Raw genomic sequence first — 13,124 nt, 5'->3', positions numbered from 1 at the left:
TTCATCATTATGTCAATATCACAATAGATCAATCAAATATGGAAATCAACCATCGTCAACAATGTTTATTTTAGGGTTTATATACCTTGGGTTTATAATATAAATCCCTTAGGTTTATTGATCGAAAGGTTCATATTCATAAAGTTTAATATTATTCAACAATGCTCAACATAATCAACCATGGTCAACCATGGTCAACCATGGTTGAATGTCGCATTGTGATAAGGATTGTCTCGCCATGAAAATAAACCATGTTTATTTTAGTGTTTTTAATATTTATATTAGGGTTTACCAATGTTGGGTTTATAATATTACTCCCTTGGGTTTAATATTATTCCCTTGGGTTCATAATCCCTTTGGGTTTTAGTATGAACCTTGGGTTTATTTTTCCCTTGTGTTCATAATATCAATCCATTAGGTTTATTATTAACTTTGGTTTATAATATCTATCATGATCAGCCATTATCAACCATAACCAACCGTGGTCAACCATGGCCAATCATGGTCAGATGTCGCATTATGACAAAAATTGTATCCATATAAAAATCATGGACAATCATGGTCAACCATGGTTGATGATTGTCAACCATGTTTTATAGAATCAAACATGGTCAACCATGGTCAGTCATGGTAAAACATATTTGAATGTCGCGTTGTGACAAGGATTATATTGATATGAAAATCAACCATGATCAATCATGTTCCAACATCTCATTGTGACAAATATTGTCTCGATATGAAAATCAACCATGGTCAACCATGGTCCAACATGACATTGCGATATGGATTGTCTCAATATGAAAATCAACCAAGGTCAGTCATGTTTATTTTAGTGTTTATAATATTTATATTAGGGTTTATGTACTTTGGGTTTATAATATTAGTCCCCTCGGTTTAATATTATTCCCTTGGGTTCATAACCCCTTGGGGTTTTGGAATTAATCCCTTTGGTTTGTTATTCCCTTAGGTTTATAATATCAAACCATTGGGTTCATAATATTAATCATGGTCAACCATGGTCCAACATTGCGTTCTGACAAATATTATCTCGATATGTAAACCAATCATGTTCAACCATGGTTAACCATGGTCCAACGTTGCATTGTTGCAAGGATTGTCTCTATATGGAAATCAACCATGGTAAACCATGATCAACCATGTTTATTTTAGGGTTTATAATATTCATGTTAGGGTTTATATACCTTGGGTTTATAATTTTTAACCCTTAGGTTTATTCTTCCCTTGGGTTTATAATATCAATCCTTTGAGTTTATTGATCTACGAGTTCATATTCCTAGGGCTTAATATTATTCGAAAATGGTCAACCATAATAAAAAATTATCAACCATGGTCCAATGTAGCATCGTGACAAGGATTGTCTCAATATGAATATCAATCATGTTGAACCATGTTTATTTTAGTATTTTTAATATTTATCTTAGGGTATTTATACCTTTGGTTTATAATATTAGTCCCTTGGATTTAATATTGTTCCCTTGGCTTCATAATCCCTTGGGATTTTGGTACTACTCCCTTTGTTTTATTGTTCCTTTGGGTTTATAATATCAATCCCTTGGGTTTATTATTCACTTAGGTTTATAATATCAATCATGGTAAACCATTGTCAATCATGGTCAATCACGGGGTTTTAGTATTAATCCCTTGGGTTCATAATATCAATCCCTTGGGTTTATTATTAACTTGGGTTTAAAATATTAATTCCTAAAGTTTATTAATCGTTTGGGTTTTTAATATTTGTTTGTTGGATTTATTTATTCCTTGAGTATGTTGATTGCTTGGGTTTATTATAATTTGTTTTATAATATTAATGTCTTGGGGTTTGTAATATTAATACTGCCTTGGGTTTATTGATCTCTTGTATTTATAATATTAATAATCCCTTCGTTTTATAAAACCCCAATATTAAGGGCTAAATATTCGTCCAATTGTTTATGGTTACACCAATATCACAATATTAATCTAATATGGAAATCAACCATGATCCACCTTGTTTATATTAGGGTTTATAATAGCCATGTTAGGGCTTATATACCTTGGGTTTATACTTTTTATCCATTAGGCTCATTATTCCCTTGGCATTTTAATATCAATCCCTTGGGTTTATTGATATAAGGGTTCATATTCCTAGGGTTTAATACTATCCAACTATGGTCAACCATAATCAACCATGTTCAACCATGGCTCAATGTTGCATGGTGACAAGGATTGTCTCAGTATGAAAACCAATCGTGCTCAACCATGTTTATTTAGTATTTTTAATATTTATCTTAGGGCTTTTATACCTTGGGTTTATAATATTAGTCCCTTAGGTTTAATATTATTCCCATGGGTTCATAATCCCTTGGGGTTTTAGTATTAATCCCTTGGATTTATAATATCAATCCCTTGGGTTTATTATTCCCTTAAGTTTATAATATCAATGATGGTCAACCATTGTCAACCATAGGCAACCATGGCCAACCATGGTTGAATGTCGCATTGTGACAAGGATTGTCTCACAATGAAATAAACCATGTTTATTATAGTGTACAAAATATTTATATTAGGGTTTACCAATGCTGGGTTTATAATAATAATCCCTTGCTTTTAATATTATTCCACTGGCTTCATAATCCCTTGGGTTTATTTTTCCCTTGGGTTCTTAATATCAGTCCCTTGATTTTATTATTAACTTGGGTTTATAATATCAATCATGGTCAACCATGATCAACCGTAACCAACAATGGCCAACCATGGTCAATCATGGTAAGATCTCGCATTATGACAAAAAATGTCTCCATGTAAAAATAATGTACAAACATGGACAATCATGGTCAACCAAATGGTCAGCCATGGTTGATGATTGCCAACCATGTTTTATAGAATCAAACATGGGCAACCATGGTCAATCGTAGTCAAACATGTCTGAGCATCGTGTTGTGAAAAAGATTGTCTCCTTATGAAAATCAACCATGATCAACCATGGTCCAATGTCACATTTTGACAAAGATTATCTCGATATGAAAATAAACCATGGTCTAACATGGCATTGTGATAAGGATTGTCTCATTATGAAAATCAACCATGATCAACCACGTTTGTTTTAGTGTTTATAATATTTATCTTAGGGTTTATAATATTAGTCCCTTGGTTTTAATATTATTCCCTTGGGTTCATGGTACCTTGGGATTTTAGTATTAATCCCTTGGGTTAATTATTCTATTGGGTTTATAATATAAATCATAGTCAATAATAGCCAACCATGGTCAATCATGGTCAAACCATATGGATATGGAAATCAAACATGGTCAACCATTGTCCAATGTCACGTTCTGACAAAGATTGTCTCGATATGAAATTCAATCAGGGTCAACCACAGTTAACCGTGGTACAATGTTGCGTTGTCACAAGGATTGTCTCTATATGGAAATCAACCATGGTCAACCATGTTTATTTTAGTGTTTATAATATTTATGTTAGGGTTTATATACATTGGGTTTATATTTTTTATCCCTTGAGTTTATTATTCATGTTTGTTTATGGTATCAATTCCTTCGGTTTTTTTATCTAGGTGTTCACATTCCTAAGGTTTAATATTATTCCCTTAGGTTTATAGTTCTTGGGTTTTTAGAATTAATTCAAATGGTTTGTTATTGCTTTGGGTCAAATGTGGTGAATCATAGCCAACCATGGTCAACCATGCTCAAATGTTGCTTTGTGACAAAGATTTTCTAAATATGATAATCAACCATGGCCAACCACGGTCAACCATGTTCCAACATCACATTGTGACAAGGAATTAATTTATATTATTAATTATTATTATATAAAAATGAATTAATTATTGTTATTTTATTTCATTAATAAATATTATTATTATTATTATTTAATTTAAAAATTATTATTAATATGTAATCATAAGTAATTAATTAAATATGATTTATTAAATATTATTATCATTATTATAAAATAAAATAAAACAAAAATATTTATATTTTTCTTACCAGCAATATTATTATTTTTTAATAAAATAAGTAATTATTTATTTATATTTTATAAAAAATTATAATAAATTATTACTTTTATAATATATTTATGAATAGTTTCTATCATAAATAGAAATGAAACCTTATTGGTATATCAACCACATTTACTAAAATAACTATTGTTGTTAAGATTATTATTGTTAATTTATATTAATAATATTATTATTAGTTAATATTATTATTAATATTTAAATTATATTAAATAATTTAAAATTAAATAATATTAAATAAATTATTATTGGGTAACTTAGTATTAATATATAATATAAAAATCATAAATATATAAAAATATAGTTGTTATTATTTATATAATTATTAATAATCATCAATAATTGGTATTTAAAAAAATACCCATAATAATGATTAATTTGGTTGATATATGTCTATCGAGGTATATCAACCATATTGATAAATGTGGTTGTATATATACTTTCATATAGATTTTAGCATGTATCAACCACATTTGCTACTAATTAAGATCTTCAAAATTAACCAATAATTATTGAAATGTAATATGATAGAAACCATATTCAGAAAGGAGGATTCGAAAGGTTCCTATTCTGAAGGCAGCCAACTAATTGAGAGATGCAAAGTGACATTTAGAGATTTTGATAGAGGTATTCTGGGAATCATAGTTGCAGAGTTATTTGAATTTAATTCATGATTTTAAATTGGTGTGTTAAATTGATGCGTTGAAGATAAAGAAATCGAATATGAGCTTGCCAAATATTCACAGGAGTATTATAACATGCAATGTGTTGCATTATAAAAGAAACCAATGATCGTTAAAATTCTCATGATGGAGAACTAGTGCTAGAGAGCATTGTATTCGAGTGCTTTTCTATGAGTTAACTCCATCAAATGTAGTGTCAAGCCCGCCCATCTTTAGGGGAATGCATGTTTTTGAGAATCATAATGTGGGATAAGAAAGGTTGTAAATAAAGAATGTTAAACTCCACAGTAATTGTTTGCACTCAATGAGTAGGATGCGGCCCCATAATTTTCACTCAGTGAAATTTTTCATCCGACGCAAAATCATTAAAGCCAACTAAAAATACGGTTAAAAAAAAACCAGTGTTTATTTTCCAAATTTCTGAAATTTAGAGGTAGCCAGATAAAAGTAATTATCGAGGACTTATCTCTCATGGTTGGCACAATCTTAAAGGTGAAAATGCATAAATATTTATTATTATTTTATTGAAAAACGTATGGCAAGATAGAGCATGGAGTATTACTACGGTTTTGAAGCATTTTTGTGAATTAAATTATTAATCTGTTGGCATATTTTATTTATACTTGGTCTTTCAGTTTCATTCACATATTATTGGAAATGGGAAATGCTTGAAATCTGCCAACGGGTTAATGAGACTTAAAGTAGTGAAAAATTTATAGAGTGTTTAAATTGGTACCATGGTTATTCTCAAGTTGAATTATTTATTTATTTATTTATTTTTATTCCTTTTTAATATTATATTAACCATTTTTACTCATTGAATTTGCATTGTAAGTGGATGTATTTTTTTTTCGTAAAATCAACACTCTTAATTTTTTAAATTTGACTTATTTTAGAATGATCAAAATTAATATAGTATTAGAGTTATTAAATACTTTAATATTCTCTACTACTAATGGGAGTAAAAATCAGCGAAGTTTCCTGCTAATGTTCAAGCTTATCTACATCATGCTTAAGAGATGATTGAGTTTCTCTAACTTGAGTCATAGCTACAACGAGATTAGCTGTAGCACGAGATTCATCATTCTAACATGGTTCTTCTTCATAAAATCTCACTTTTTGAACGTACAATTAATATCCATTAGTAGTTAGAAATTTATCAAAATAACAAGGTCATTTCAGGAGCAGATTTGCATAAAGATGCAGTGGTCCAACCTACATTTTCGAATCCCATTATCGGAGCTTAGGATGAAGTTGTTAAAAAACATGAAGAAAATCAGTCTTGAATATGAAAAAGATATGTCATTTCATATTTTGTGCTATTCAAATCTCATCTAGTTTCGTACCGTTGGGTTTCCTCGAGATGATTCTTCTTCACTTCCTATTGTTCCACAACCACAAAAAATTATAGATTCCAACATTGTGATCAAGTTGACCATGTAAAATATCAATGTTTTGATCTACACCCTCGTGAACATTGTGGTAAAAACACTTATCATTAAATCAGATGGTCGAGAAACAAGATTCTTGCCATTAGGGGAATTTTGAGGTCTCAAATGGGCCTCCTACGAAAAATGTACAACCAAAATAAACTTTATAACAACCAATAAGATTCAAGATGATAATGTCAACCATGGGGCATCATTCAACATTTTTTAGAGTAAAAAGGTAAAACTATTAAAAAATATTAAAATAATAAAACTACTTTTTCAACTATTATTTTTAATTTATCTCCCTAAGGCTTTACTCAAATTTTGAGGGGGAGTACTTGTTGGATGCAGAATTGAATTACTCATCGAAGGAGCACCCATGTTGGATACTTTCGATAGACCCCGCTACATGAAAAATGAGAAATAAATGAAAAAAAGTGATTGAAATCACATTTTTCACGTATTTCTCATTTTTTGTGTAGAAAGGTCCGTCAAAAGTATGCAACATGGGTACTCCTTGGATGATGAATAAAATATGTATCCCATGAATGTTTTTGCTTGAAATTTGAGTAACAGGATAGGGAGATAAGTTGAAAATATGAGTTGAAAAATTAGTTTTTTTATTTTTCCTTCTAAAATTTGATGATACAATCTAATATTATTTTATTATTTCTAGTATTATTTTATAATTTCCTTAGGAGACCCATTTTAAACCTCAAAATGAACCTAATGAAGAAGGAAGACTAAAAACTAAAAAGATATATTGGCCATACCTCAGAGTTTAGTATTGATTATTGACACATCTTGCGATTAAGATTTCTTCATCTTCTAAACTTACATCTGAAAAGGGGGGAACTGGTGGTCAACTAATTTCTTTACAGATTTATCAAGTGAGCTTCAACCACAGCCTAGACTAGAGCCATCTGCACAACCTAGAGCTGAGTCAACCATAGCCAGTTCTATAGTTGTAGCCAGAGACAAAGTCATGCTCCATGAACATGGTTTTGGTTGTTGGCTTTCTTTAAACCACCACCCCGCAAAATACTTTCGTTTCTACTACATTAGTTGGTAGTCATATTCAAACCATTATCAACGACCACTTCTATTGGCATAATGCTTTGGCATATAAGCAGATTTGGAATTGTTCTAGGAGCTACTTCAAGCTTTTCTTCTAGAGTTGGTGGTCAGCATTAAACACCATTGGTAGATACCTCGAATTCTCTCAACTCATTTGGTTTTTGGTCTTCTTTAAACCACTATTTCATTTATTTTTGGTCTTCATTTAGCCACCATTTTAGAGAGCACATATAGCCTTTAGATGTTATGTATTTTTGAATTTTAGCTCTCATTTTGGACCCATATACATCCCTTTGGATTAAAAGGAGGATGTTGGACACCTAATATGTTACAATCATGTTGAGTAGTTACTAGAAGTCCAAGAAATATTGGAAGATAAATCCAATTGTCTATGTTGTTGTATTTATGTGTATATCATTCTTACTGAAATTTGAATTCATTCCAGCACATATACTAAATATTTTTATAACAAAGTTTTAATTGAAAATAATATATATATATATATATATATATATATATATATATATATGGATGCTTCTGTGTGAAGGTCACTGGTTTGAAACTTTGTGGGGAAAATCTAGTCATGTTAACTGCTAGTGTGGCCGAGGTTCGGTGCGATTCCCAAGTGATTTAGATGGATTAGATGCCTTGGAACACACTTTCTAAAGTCACGAGATAAACTTGAAATAATCTATAGAGAACTCAAACAACTTAACAAACAAAAAAATGTTTGGAGTAAAAATCTCCACTTCAAAGTTTTTGATTCTCTCCACTTATAATATATAATTAGAAATATTTAATCTCTAACAAATTCAGAATTCAAAATTCAGTCCATTTTAGATATGTATAAATATGAATTCTAAATCAATAAAATGAAATATATTAAATTGTGTGTTTTATGTTTGAATCAATAAAATGGAACACACAAAATTTTGTGTATTATGTTGTACATGTTTTTGCCCATAGTAATCGGTTTCATATAATTTCCCTTTTATTTTAATGAAGCTTTGGATGCCTCTTTCTTTACTTAACAAAAAAGCGTCACAACCATCTTCTATTTTTTTTCAGAATTTTGACAAAACCTCAGAGCCGAGGGTATATTAGTCAATAGCCACTAAACATAAGCCGATGCCTATGTTTGGTGGATGTAGCCCAAAATGGTTGGGTGAACCACGTTAAACCCTGTGTCTATTTTATGATGTGTATTTGCTGTTGTTTGTCTTTTGGTTTAACTGTAAACTCCAACAATTGGTATGAGAGCAGGTTTCGATCCTGATGTAGAGGTGTCAGCATTCGACCGCTTCCTGGTTTCCTCGGACAGCAAAGCTCCGACGACATCATCAAATTCAATGGTTTCGGATGAACTAAGACTTATAGACATGACAAAATGATCCCACGACTCAGGCAACGAGCACAATAAAGTTATGGCTTTATCCTCGCCTTCAATTTTTACTTCTATGCTTTCTAATTGCACCATTAAAGCATTAAAAACATTCAAATGGTCAGTAATGGAAGTACCTTCCTTCATTCGCAGACTGTATAGCTGCCGCTTCAGGAGAATCCGATTTGTCAAGGATTTTGTCATATACAGCTTCTCCAACTTTAAGCAGTTAAGTAATGGCATGTTCATTATCTTAGTGTTATATGTTGACGATAACTTTAGTACACATAGGAGGGGTTCGGACACGTAAATCTAGAGGAACTGAATGTCAGGTCTCCCACGTTTCTTTATGTATGTTATAATGCTTTAGCATTAATATAAAAATTAGAATACTAAGCTTCATTAACTTGCCATATAACCTATTGAACTTAGGATCTTACCAGCCATTCCGCGCATCTGTCTCTACCTGCTGGCTGGCTAGAGCTGCTCAGGAACCTCCTTAGCATCGTTGTTCTCTTTTCACTGATGTGATTGTGATTATCTCCAGGCTCTGTCAATATGTCTGAGATGCTCAGAAAACGCAGCCGAGATCTGGAGTGCCTGCCCGACTACACTGATGTCCGGGAGTGGAAACGCTTCCAGGTTGAAGAAATGCATCAGTTTCATCATCCTCTGCTATTAGATAAAACCCTAGCAGCAGTAGAAGAAGAGTACGTTCCTAGCGACTAGCTTCAGACTCAGGGATTGATCTGATTTATCTGCTGGAGGCTTCAGATGATGAGCTCGGAATTCCCCTGAGCCCCTTTCTGGACTTGAAGGATGAAGTCTGCCAATCCCCCAACGAAACATCCGAGTGTTTTCTCAACAACCCGGATCTTGAATCCTTTGGTGAAAATTGGCACTTTGAGGACAGTTGCAGAGGTCGAAGGATTTTCATGTACGAATTGCCCGAGAAATTCAACACAGATGTCTTCAAACTGTGCGAGTTTGGGCTTGCAAAATGGCTCAACATATGTCTGAGATGCTCAGAAAACGTAGCCGAGATCTGGAGTGCCGCCTACGACAAGTCTAGAGGCCATGAAGGCCGAGAAACCCTAGCTTCAGGCTCGGGGATTGATCTGATTTATCTGCTGGAGGCTTCAGACGATGAGCTCGGAATTCCCCCCGAGGCCATGGACTTTGATCTACCAAATGAGTTGAATGCCTCTGAGACGAAATCATAAACCACTTTGCTCCTCGGTTGCGATTGTATGTAAACCCCCCCTAACCCCCACTCCCTTGAAGCGCTGTAGGGCCTTTCTTTTCCTTCTCTCTTCCAAGCAGCCCTGAGCGACATATAAGTTTGATAGTAAGGGATGGTTCTTTCATTGATATTAAGTTTGTGAGGTTGCTCATACATCATCGTTGGTTTCACCGACGAACGTAGTGGGCGTTAGACAGTTCTTCGGTTGGTTCCACCAACTAACCAACAAACACGGGCTCCATCCCGCAATCGACCGTAAAATATAGATCCGCTTTACTCTGAATCGTGAATTAGAAAACACGGGTCCGAATCCCTTCGCCTGACAACCATTAGCGTCGAATGACCACAGTGACGGTTCACCCTAAGGCTGGCCCCCTCCGCTTTCATAAATAAGCAATATATAGGGTCCAGGGTGACCGATCCCTGAACCCCGTTCTGGCCTTGAAGGATGAAGTCTGCCAATCCCCCAACGAAACATCCTAGTGTTTGTTCAACAATAGATGCGTCAGAGAGCTGGTTAGGGCTTCGCACTTAACTGTTCAACAATAGATGCGACAGAGAGCTGGTTAGGGCTTCACACTTAACTGGCTAGGGCCTCGCTCTTCACTGGCTAGGACATGGCTCTTTTTTTTCTCTGAACCGAAGGTAAGCACTCTCAACTGATAAGGACCTAGCTTCTAGCCTTGCTCGTTTTGATGATTGTCATCGTGATCCAGTTCCCCTATAGATCCAGTTGGTTCAGTGAATGAAGCAGTTGCTTCTGTCGATCCAGCACCAAGTTCAGTGAATGAAGCAGTTGCTTCTGTTGATCCAGCACCCAGAATCCAAGTTCCCAGCCGGAGTGGAATCATAGCCCGTTGATCCCACAGAGACAAAGGTGGGTATAGAGGCAGAGTAGGCAAGGACATAGGCAGTGGTTCATGACACCTCCCGCCATGCATGGACACCTGCAGCACCTGCTGCACAACACCCGTTAACATGCTCAAATAGCCTAACCTGCAAACAATTGTGCCGATAATACAAATTAATGTTAACATTAACATGAGACCATTGACGGTCAGTGTGATAATGAACAGGACCTAAAGCAATTTAGGCTATGCTCCAGCCTCTTCTGCCTCGGAAAGAGGCCAAATAAGATGGCAAAGCTTCAGCTCCAAATAAGACTTTGGTTATCCCGGCACATCCCGGCACAGCACGTTTGAGAACTTTGTAATAATCACCGAATAACAACGGGCTAAAATTGGAAACTAATACTAAAGCAAGGCTGTTCGATTACTATAGTCCCTACCCATTGCCAATCGGAAGAAGAAGCCCACAAGACGAACTGGGTAAAACGAGGATGGGCACCATGGGAATTATTGCTCACCCCCGAAGCAGACTTCGCACTGAAGAGTCTTGAAGAAGCCGAAGGCGAGACTCTCGAAACCTCGGAGGCGGTGGAGGCGTTCAAAAGGCTGACTCCGAAACTGCAACAAAGGGAGGAGAAAAAAACATGGAATTCAGAGCCTCTGCTAACACCCCAACAGATAAAGATAAAAGCGGGCGACGAAGAAATTCATTTACTGCCCCGCACGTCTCAGTGGGGCGAACCTGAACCTAACGAGACCGTATGGAATGGTCCCGCAGTCTTCACGCTTATCCCGCCTCGGGACTGGCCTCCTCCCGGTTGGAAGGTTGATCCCCAAGAGCTTGCATTTATTAGAGAAGCCCATAAGCTGGAGGCGGTAAGAGTCGATCCCCAGGCCTTGGAGAAACCGATGGAGGATGCGTCGCAGGCTTCTTTTCCCAGGTTCTAGATGTTTATGAAGCAGTACAAGGAGTGGGTCGCTGCAAACAAAGAGAGGCTGGACAGTGAATTTATAATTATAACAGTCACGGCAAAAGCCGAACCTTACAGCCACAAAGAATTGGTGTAACTAATAATTTAATTAACAAATATGTTAAGGGTTGAACAGGGTGATAGAAAATAAAAACCCCACATCAAATAAAATTGTTAACTAGAGCCCAAGTGTTATAGTCTCTAGTGATTACAAACAACAACCCAGGTCGAGGGTATAAGTAACCCAGGTCTTCCATTTTTAAAAGAAAAGGGAACTGTTGTAAAAGCACTCCCATTAAACTATTACACCAACGGAGGAAGAAATATGTGAAAAACCTGATATGACTGCAAGAGAGTTGGTCCACTAAAATTATGGAGTCAACCTAGGTAAATCTTGTTTAAAATATAACAATCGAACAAGAGTTTGGAAAACCTTAAGCCGAGATTCTTCCATTGTCCTACTCTTTAATATAACAGAATAATCATACAATCATTCCAATTTCCACTCCAAGCCCTTGTTAGTGACAAGTGGTGTAATACATTGACAGTCAACATTACGATGATAAGGAACAGAGGCTACCGCTGGAAAACAAAGAGAGGGCGTTGCAGTGAGTATGGCTAACTCTGGAAATTGAAACAAAGGAATCTTGTCAACTGAGCAGAAAAATGTATACCCGAGAAAACAGAAGGGAAAACTATGAGAAAATAGATTTACAAGAACTCCTTAAATGATCCAAAACGAAATTATGGGCAGAACCTTGTCTTGGCTTACCTGAGACCGGTGGCCATTTCGTTGAAAAAGGAATGCTCCTGTGTACACCTGCAATAGAGAAAATCCATTATGAGCTTGGCTGCCCAAAACCAACAAGTAAGGAAGCAAAAACAATATAATAGTCCATAGTTACCTGTTGCCGGAAATTGAGACCATGGTCACTCCATTCCAAACCCTCGCAGAGACCGGTGGTGGAAACGAGGCAGAATGATACCACTGATAAGAATCGCCTTGGAGGCTACTAGCTAACGAACAATAGGAGACAACAAGAAAGGCCATAAACGGTAAAACCCTAACCTAGAGGTTGCAGACGAAACCCTTCGATGGAGTACCTAACAGAATGAGCACCGGAGCGATGGAGAGGCTGGGTAGTTTCCCTAACCGTCCTCAATAACTTGCCCACCGTTTAATGAGGCGGTGCAATCCAGCAGTGGGGATGGGCTAACCTGCCGCGGCGTACAACTAGCGTTGTCTCAGTGAGAAACTCTAGCTAAACAGAGTGTATTAAAACGAAAAACCAAAACACACATATATATAGACTGAACTGTATAGCACAACTAGTTTTTCTCAATGAAATATTCTCAGCTCTCAGAACTTCTGAGCAGACGTAGCTTCCCAAGGAGTTTTTGAATGGCGGATTGGAACCCTTTGACATGCAGCTCTTAAGCCCGAGGTTTTTCGTA

The sequence above is a fragment of the Pinus tabuliformis genome, chromosome 5_2 (assembly GCF_031772625.1).
Source record: "Pinus tabuliformis cultivar Carrire ecotype Pingquan chromosome 5_2, CPIR1, whole genome shotgun sequence".
NCBI classification, from domain to species: Eukaryota; Viridiplantae; Streptophyta; class Pinopsida; order Pinales; family Pinaceae; genus Pinus; species Pinus tabuliformis.
This window is presented reverse-complemented; position numbering follows the sequence as displayed.